Source organism: Rutidosis leptorrhynchoides, chromosome 8 (assembly GCF_046630445.1).
Source record: "Rutidosis leptorrhynchoides isolate AG116_Rl617_1_P2 chromosome 8, CSIRO_AGI_Rlap_v1, whole genome shotgun sequence".
NCBI classification, from domain to species: Eukaryota; Viridiplantae; Streptophyta; class Magnoliopsida; order Asterales; family Asteraceae; genus Rutidosis; species Rutidosis leptorrhynchoides.
This window is the reverse complement of record NC_092340.1, coordinates 243,317,772-243,328,291: the sequence shown is the minus strand read 5'-3', so window position 1 is coordinate 243,328,291 and position 10,520 is coordinate 243,317,772.

Sequence of the window (10,520 nt, the reverse complement as noted above, 5' to 3'; positions counted from 1 at the left end):
CCAAAATATCAAAGGGGTTTGCATACTCTTCATTCTAAGGTTGTTGAGGTACCGAGGGTCATAGAATGGGGACCCTTAGAAACTATATTCCTACACCGAAACCCATCTTCCCTCCCTGGTCTATAGAGATGCAACCACCTTATCCTACGTATAACCCTGCCGAAGCATTCTATAGCACCTACGGTTATGCTTGGAACCCTATTGGTACCAGTATCATCCCTAGTATACTTAGTTTTATTTATTTTATAATTTGTAATGATTGAAACGTTTAATACTTTTGTTAATATTGTAATAGTTTTTATAATTGTCTAACTTTTATTCTTAGATTTTAATAATTTTTGAATGTGGGGTAATATACCAAACTTCAAAAATATGTATATATGTTTGCAGTTTATCTTATGTACACAACAGGGTAAAACAACGCATTTTCAAAGACTGGCATTAAGTTCAGCAAAAGCAACTAATTTTGACGACAAGATGCAAAATATATGTGAAATAACAACAAGACGGAATGAACAAATGATGTGCACCATTTATCATTCAGCAAACAAACGCCAATATATTTGGAAACTTTGGTAAAAATTTAATCATTTTCACACAAATCACCCTCAATAATTTAAATTATTACTGATTTCTTGCAAATGAGGGCATTGCAAGATCTTAAGTGTGGGAAGGGGTTAAATTCTTTCGGATTTTAAAGTTTTTTACTTTATACACTTGGTTACCATTAAAAATACTAGTAAAACAGTAGTTGTATTAGAATCTAGTGCTCTCTGATAAAAAAGAACAGCCCTAGTCTTATACACTGACTACCCAATTCTAGTAAAATTTTTCAAAATTTTCAATTAAATGAACTCAAAATCATGTTTATACATATTTATGAACGATAAAACTAGGTTTTAACACCAAAATTATTGTTACCTCGGAAAGGACGATAAAAAGGAAAATAAAAGCCAAGTGTGGGAAAATTTACCAAGTTATCTTAAACATATGTCACATATATATGTAACAAATAACTGAAAATACTTTTGCTTTGGACTAAACTAAACTGTTTTACCCGATGAAAGAAAAGAAAGATGGATCTACACGATGAATCAATTCCATCATTAAAAGGAAGTAAAGTCTTCCGAAAAAGACACACGCTTCTTGATTTAGGTCATGAAGTTGTCGTCCAGACCAGCTGTAGGTTGACGAAAAATCTAGAAAAGTCATCACTAAAATCAGCAGGAAATCCACGGACCTCAGCATTAAACAGGGTCACCAAGTGGTCAGATTTATCCTAACCATGAGAAGGATTTATCTCGTACAATGGGGGGCACCATGCAAATTAGCTTGATAAGACTAATGAATCAGATCCCCAGAAAGGATAATCTCCTTAAAAGATCAAAAATCAGCTTTTAAGCCTGATATTACTCAATCCTTGAGATTGACCTTAAAGATTGAGAATTACAAACTCATGGAATTCAATGATATCTAAACTCGAGCTTGAACGAGAAAATTTTTTGATCAAAATTACAAACCGATTTGTTTTCTGAAAACCCTATTTTCAATGCGTTCATTACCATTGAACGTAAAATCCTAAGAATTCACCTGGAATTCATTAGGTCACCTGAACTAAATCGGGTGTCAATCGTAAGAACGGTGGTTGCATAGCATGGTCAAAGACAGGACCTTGTGCCAGATCGAAAAAAGCATAAGGGTGAGCTTTACTATTGCTCCTACCAAGGATAGTAATTGCGTTCGACACATTATAGACCATAATTAAAAGCATGTCAGGGGACATTGCCTTAACAGTTGCTTGTTCAGCGCTTTCCTTTACAACCGGACGGTAGTTTACCGAAAAGTAATATACGGGACAAGTAAACTGGACGTGTTGCTTTCCAAATACAAGGTTAGCAAGTGGGTGACACAAAACCATAAGTTTTGAGCTAAAATTTTCAAATCTGAAACCCACCAAACCCACAAAAATATTTTACAAACACCGGTAAAGTGTTATTCCGGAAAACTTATCTAGGGTAAAAACTAGATTTAATTTTCAAAAGATCAAATGTTTTCATAAAGATCCAATTTCCTTAATGGATCTAAATTTTTATAGTCATGTGGGACTGTAAACCATATCGTTACTACCATTGTTCATACCACCGTATAGAAATCACTGATGTACAAAGTGTGAAGAATAAAGAAGTGATTCTAGTATTTCAAGACGATATTACTTGAGGACAAGCAACGCTCAAGTGTGGGAATATTTGATAATGCTAAAAACGAACATATATTTCATAGCATTATTCCTCAAGAAAGACAAGCTTTTAGTTGCAATTGTTCTATTTAAAAGTGATATTCGTTTAAATAATAAAAGGTGAAGACAAAAGACAGATTCGATGAATTGAAGACGCAAACGACCAAAAAGCTCAAAAGTACAAAAGACAATCAAAGAGGTTCCAATTATTGATAAGAAACGTCTCGAAATTACAAGAATACAAGATTCAAAACGCAAAGTACAAAATATAAAATTGTACGCAAGGACGTTCGAAAATCCGGAACCGGGACCAGAGTCAACTCCCAACGCTCGACGCAACGGACTAAAAATTACAAGTTAACTATGTATATAAATATAATATAATATATAATTAATTATATTAATTATATATATATTATATATATATTATAAACCGTCGGCAAGAAAGACTCCAAAAGGGACTGAGCTGTAATTTCAAATGCCGCGACTCGCGGAGTTTGAAGGCAAAAATGCCGCGAGTCGCGAAGCCCCAAAAGTCAAAAATCCCTATAAAAGCAAACGAATTCTGATCGCAAAAATCACCAAAAATCCATCCATCTCTCTATCTATATCGTATATATTTATATTTATATTTTAATTTTAATTGAAATTTTAATTTTAATCCTAATAATAAGGGTATGTTAGCGAATGTTATAAGGGTGTAAGTCGAAATTCTGTCCGTGTAACGCTACGCTATTTTTAATCATTGTAAGTTATGTTCAACCTTTTTATATTAATGTCTCGTAGCTAAGTTATTATTATGCTTATTTAATCCGAAGTAATCATGATGTTGGGCTAATTACTAAAATTGGGTAATTGGGCTTTGTACCATAATTGGGGTTTGGACAAAAGAACGACACTTGTTGAAATTAGACTATGGGCTATTAATGGGTTTTATATTAACTAAACAATACCTTGTTAATTTAATATACAAACTTATAATTTGACGTATTTATATATAACCACATACGATTGACTGGGTACGGTGGGCGGGATATCTATAAATACCAATAATTATTCATTTTACCGGATACGAAACTGGATTAATAGTTAATAAACTTGTTGAAACATGGGTGAATTACATTCAAGGGTAATTGGTGTAATTGTTAACAAAGTAGTAAAACCTTGGTTTACACGCAGTCGATAACCTGGTGTATTCATTAAACAAAGTATTAAAACCTTGTTACAATTCGAATCCCCAATTAGTTGGAATATTTAACTTCGGGTATAAGAATAATTTGACGAGGACACTCGCACTTTATAATTATGACTGATGGACTGTTATGGACAAAAACCAGACGGACATATTAAATAATCCAGGACAAAGGACAATTAACCCATGGGCATAAAACTAAAATCAACACGTCAAACATCATGATTACGGAAGTTTAAATAAGCATAATTCTTTTATTTCATATTTAATTTCCTTTATTTTATATTTAATTGCACTTCTAATTATCGCACTTTTATTTATTGTTATTTAATCGCACTTTTAATTATCGTACTTTTTAATTATCGTAATTTTATTTTATCGCACTTTTATTTATTGCAATTTCATTATCGTTATTTATTTTACGCTTTAAATTAAGTCTTTTATTTATTTAATATTTTACATTAGGTTTTAACTGCGACTAAAGTTTTAAAATCGACAAACCGGTCATTAAACGGTAAAAACCCCCCTTTATAATAATAATATTACTTATATATATATTTGTATTTCTATAAAAGTAAACTAATATAGCGTTAAGCTTTGTTTAAAAAGATTCCATGTGGAACGAACCGGACTTACTAAAAACTACACTACTGTACGATTAGGTACACTGCCTATAAGTGTTGTAGCAAGGTTTAAGTATATCCATTCTCTAAATAAATAAATATCTTGTGTAAAATTGTATCGTATTTAATAGTATTTTCCTGCAAAAATATAAGCTATTTCGTATACCCCGCTGCAAACATCATTTATAATCAATATGAACGGGACATTTCAGTTGGTATCCGAGCGTTGGTCTTAGAGAACCAGAATTTTGCATTAGTGTGTCTTATCTAGTTTGTTAAGATGCATTAGTGAGTCTGGACTTCGACCGTGTTTACTTGAAAAATGATTGCTTAACAAATTTTGTTGGAAACTATATATTTTTAACATGTGAATATTATGTGATATATTAATCTCTTAACGCGTTTGATATTATGTGATAGATGTCTACCTCTAGAACAAGTCCCATTGACTCACCTAATAATAATAAAGAGTTAAATGTAAATTAGAATGATTCGTGGACTGATTCACAAGTTCCCGAAGAGGAACCGGAAGAAGAGTCGGAACCGGAAGAAGAATCGGAACTGGAAGAAGAATCGGAACCGGAAGAAGAAATAGAACCAGTGGGGAAAATAATAAAACAGTTAAGTAGAAGAAAATTCTCAACCAACCGACCAAAGTTAATTATGGTCAATGGTGTTTCCGCCAAGGAAGCAAAGTATTGGGAGGATTACCAATTATCCGATGAATCGGATCCCGACAAGGATTCCGATGATGTTATAGAAATTACCCCAACACAATTTAATAAGGCAAAAGAGAACAATAAGGGAAAGGGCATAAAAATAGAGAAATTTGATTCCAAACCCGATGAACTTTATATGTATCATCAACACCCTTATTTCTTAAGTTGTGACAATAACCCGGGAACCTCTAAACCACCAGGTTTTTCTAAACCAATGTGGAAAACGACGGCTCGTATTAGGGGAATATCATATATCCCTAGAAACTTGGCAAAATGAACCAAAACCGAAGAAGAAGAAACGAGCGAGTCGGAATAAGATAGTTGTATTCGTGTGGTGTAATATATGTAATATAGTGTGCTTATGCTTTATGATATATGTAAAAATTGCTTGTATTAATAAGTATTTTTTTTTTTATGAATCTAACTCTTGTCTATTTTACAGTATAAAAACCCAAAATGGATAGACAACCCAATATTTTAAGAGACCTACCCGGAGACATGATTGATGAAATCTTGTCTAGAGTCGGTCAGAATTCCTCGGCACAACTATTTAAGGCGAGATCAGTTTGTAAGACATTCGAAGAAAGTTCCAAGAATGCCTTGATTTATAAAAGGCTTTCGTTCGAAAGATGGGGGATATCACAATGGGAAATCCATAAGTTACGATGTGTTTATTTTGACGCATATATTGCGGGGAACCCAAATGCTATTTTACGCAACGGGTTAAGAAATTATTTTGACTCAATGTATTCGAATATAGGACTTCATGATTTAGAAAAAGAGGCTAACATGCAACATAAAGAAGCATGTTATGCTTATGGGTTAGTAATGTTCGCTTCTCACCAAAATGAGAAAAAGAACATCGGGCTACAACTATTAAACAAAACGTTCCCACAAGTGATGGAGTCGGTAATTGGGGTAAGAAATGAGGTTTTTATGTTATTACGAGACTGTTGGTCATTACATAACCTTCGTCCTTTTGATGACGTTACAACACGTTGTCATACTATCGGTCACAATGGTTACGGAGAGAAAAGAAGCCACGAGCTGAAAAAAAGATTTGAATTTTTTATAATTAAGGGAACCGATCTCAAAGCTTTCACAACAATTGTCCTCATTTTGAACCCAACTTTCTAGGGTTGTTTTTTTTCCCATGGTATTCTACATATTGAAGGCTGGGCTTACAGCAGGATTTTCCCAAATCAGAGCGTTCGGTACCCAGTCCCTGGAAGCATTCGGTACCCAGTCCCAGAATGCATGACTTGTTTCTGGACGTATGAATTACGTGTCTTTGTTGCCTTTGCTGAACGCCTTATTTATTAACTAGAATTATCTTCGCAACTACTTTGTATCAAAGTTTTATGTGCTTTATTTCATGCTATATGTAAAATAGCGGTATTGTAAGTTTGCAAGTTATTGTATAAAGGTTTGAATATGATATATATTTTTTTTGTGATTAGTTTTTCATATAGAATTGTAGTAGTTGAAATGGTATGTTAGCTACTAAGTATGAACTTAACGGGTAGGTACTACCTGAATTAAAGAGTATAAAACGCTAATATGAAGAAAGAGCTTTTATAAATAAGTTCATATTACGCTACGAAATAGTATTGACTACTCTTGATATTCTATATGATTAACTCGTTTCATTTGACTATTTTGAAGGAAATGGCACCGACTACTCGACACACCTTGAATATGAGTGAAGAGGAATTTCGTGCCTTTCTTGCTTCAAACATAGCCGCAGTACAGGCCGCACTACATACCAACAATAACCTTGGATCTAGCAGTACATGAAATCGTGTAGGTTGCACCTACAAAGAATTCACTGCCTGCAAACCTTTGGAATTTGATGGAACCGAAGGACCGATCGGATTGAAACGGTGGACCGAGAAGGTCGAATCGGTGTTTGCCATAAGTAAGTGTACTGAAGAGGTCAAAGTGAAGTACGCTACGCATACCTTCACAGGTTCTGCGTTAACATGGTGGAATACCTATCTAGAGCAAGTGGGACATGATGATGCTTACGCACTACCGTGGTCAGCATTCAAGCACTTGATGAACGAGAAGTACCGTCCCAGAACCGAGGTCAATAAGCTCAAGACAGAACTTAGAGGGTTATGAACCCAAGGATTTGATATTACCATGTACGAAAGACGATTCACAGAATTATGCCTATTGTGTCCGGGAGCGTTCGAAGATGAGGAAGAGAAGATCGACGCGTTTGTGAAAGGATTACCGGAAAGAATCCAAGAAGATATAAGTTCACACGAGTCCGCCTCCATACAACAGGCATGTAGAATGGCTCACAAACTAGTGAACCAGATTGAAGAAAGAATTAAAGAACAGACTGCTGAAGAAGCCAATGTGAAGCAAGTCAAAAGAAAGTGGGAGGAAAACGGTGATAAGAATCACCAATACAACAACAACAGCAATTACAACAATAATCGCAACAACTATCCCAACAATCGCAATATCAATCGCAACTACAACAAACTGCCCAACAACAACAACAACAATAACAACAACAACAACAACAACAACAACAACATCAACAACAACAACAACAACAACAACAACAACAACAGCAACAACAACAACAACAACAACAGCAACTACAACAATCATCCCAACAACAATAATAACCGTAACAACAACAACAATCAGAAGTAGCTATGCCAAAGGTGTGAAAAGTATCACTCAGGGTTCTGCACCAAATTTTGCAATAAGTGTAAAAGAAATGGTCATAGCACGGCGAAGTGTGAGGTCTACGAACCAGGGGTTAACAGAACGAAAGGAACAAATGGTGTCGAAATGAGTAATGGCGGAGCAAGTAGTGTCGGAGCAAGTTATGCCAATGTAGTTTGTTATAAATGTGGAAAACTGGGCCACATTATTAGAAATTGCCCGAACCAGGAGAACACGAATGGACAAGGCCGCATAAGAGTTTTCAATATTAATGCGGCAGAGGCACAGGAAGACCTGGAGCTTGTTATGGGTACGTATCTTATTGACAATAAATCTGCTTACGTTTTATTTGATTCGGGTGTGGATAGAAGCTATATGAGTAGAGATTTTTGTGCTAAATTAAGTTGTCCATTGATGCCTTTGGATAGTAAATTTTTACTCGAATTAGCAAATGGTAAATTAATTTCAGCAGATAATATATGTCGGAATCGAGAAATTAAACTGGTTAGCGAAACATTTAAGATTGACTTGATACCAGTAGAGTTTGGGAGTTTTGATGTGATAATCGGCATGGACTGGTTGAAAGAAGTGAAAGCAGAGATCGTTTGTTACAAAAATGCAATTCGCATTATACGAGAAAAAGGAAAACCCTTAATGGTGTACGGAGAAAAGGGCAACACGAAGCTACATCTTATTAGTAATTTGAAGGCACAAAAACTAATAAGAAAAGGTTGATATGCTGTTCTAGCACACGTCGAGAAAGTTCAAACTGAAGAAAAGAGCATCAATGATGTTCCCGTCGCAAAAGAATTTCCCGATGTATTTCCGAAAGAATTACCGGGATTACCCCCACATCAATCCGTTGAATTTCAAATAGATCTTGTACCAGGAGCTGCACCAATAGCTCGTGCTCCTTACAGACTCGCACCCAGCGATATGAAAGAACTGCAAAGCCAATTACAAGAACTTTTAGAGCGTGGTTTCATTCGACCAAGCACATCACCGTGGGGAGCTCCTGTTTTGTTTGTCAAGAAGAAAGATGGTACATTCAGGTTGTGTATCCACTACCGAGAGTTGAACAAACTTACCATCAAGAACCGCTACCCACTACCGAGAATCGACGACTTATTTGATCAACTACAAGGCTCGTCTGTTTATTCAAAGATTGACTTACGTTCCGGGTATCATCAAATGCGGGTGAAAGAAGATGATATTCCAAAGACTGCTTTCAGAACCCGTTACGGTCATTACGAGTTTATGGTCATGCTGTTTGGTTTAACTAATGCACCAGCTGTGTTCATGAACCTTATGAACCGAGTGTGTGGACCATACCTTGACAAGTTTGTCATTGTTTTCATTGATGACATACTTATTTACTCAAAGAATGACCAAGAACACGGTGAACATTTGAGAAAGGTGTTAGAAGTATTGAGGAAGGAAGAATTGTACGCTAAGTTTTCAAAGTGTGCATTTTGGTTGGAAGAAGTTCAATTCCTCGGTCACATAGTGAACAAAGAGGGTATTAAGGTGGATCCGGCAAAGATAGAAACTGTTGAAAAGTGGGAAACCCCGAAAACTCCGAAACACATACGCCAGTTTTTAGGACTAGCTGGTTACTACAGAAGGTTCATCCAAGACTTTTCCAGAATAGCAAAACCCTTGACTGCATTAACGCATAAAGGGAAGAAATTTGAATGGAAGGATGAACAAGAGAAAGCGTTTCAGTTATTGAAGAAAAAGCTAACTACGGCACCTATATTGTCATTGCCTGAAGGGAATGATGATTTTGTGATTTATTGTGACGCATCAAAGCAAGGTCACGGTTGTGTATTAATGCAACGAACGAAGGTGATTGCTTATGCGTCTAGACAATTGAAGATTCACGAATAAAATTATACGACGCATGATTTGGAATTAGGTGCGGTTGTTTTTACATTAAAGACTTGGAGGCACTACTTATATGGGGTCAAAATTATTATATATACCGACCACAAAAGTCTTCAACACATATTTAATCAGAAACAACTGAATATGAGGAAGCGTAGGTAGATTGAATTGTTGAATGATTATGACTTTGAGATTCGTTACTACCCGGGGAAGGTGTCATAACCCGTCCTTAACCATAAGAACGTGTTAGATAACGTATGATTTCATTGCGAGGTATTGACCTTTATATGCGACATTTTTAAAAGAACAACTGCATATATTTTACATTACAAACCATAATTCTTATTTTGATACAAGCTTTAGATAAAATAAAGATGATTATCGTTTAGCGATAATCTTAGACTTACAAACTTTACATGTGATGATAACAATACGATTTCTAGCATATTTTACATTACAAATCCTCCGATATGCAGTTTTATTTTTGATACAAATATGCATACTCAAGATCTTGTTTAAATTCAACATGTTGCAGCGGAAGCTTCTAATTATCACCTGAGAATAGACATGCTTAAAACGTCAACATAAAGTTGGTGAGATATAGGTTTAATGCCGGCAGCGATATAAATATAGACCACAAGATTTCATATATAAACGTTTTCATAAAAATATTCTAAGTGGTTGAGCACTTGGTAACCATACTTAACATTTAATCACGTCACATATTCCCTTTATTATGAAATCTTACTACACCGTACCAAGTGTAGTCACAAAACGAAGTACTGTGCAACCGTTGAATACTGGTCGTCCAGTCCGGTTGGGGTTGTCAGGCCCGATAGATCTATCAACAGGATTCGCGTTTACAATACCGCTGTAAATAACAGTTACCAAGCTACAGGGAAGTATGCCAGTGGTACAACTCAACGTAGAATATATTTTTCAGTTACTTGTGTCCATAACGTAAAACATAAAATACATGTATTCTCATCCCGAAATATTTAGAGTTTAAAAGTGGGACTATATACTCACTTTTGCCTTGAAGATATATATATTTTGACTTGGTCTCCGGTTGATATCACGAACCTATCCATATATAATATATAAATATATTTTCATTTTAAACAATCGTCACGTATATATATACTTATAATACTTTTAATGTCTTCTTAGTCCGT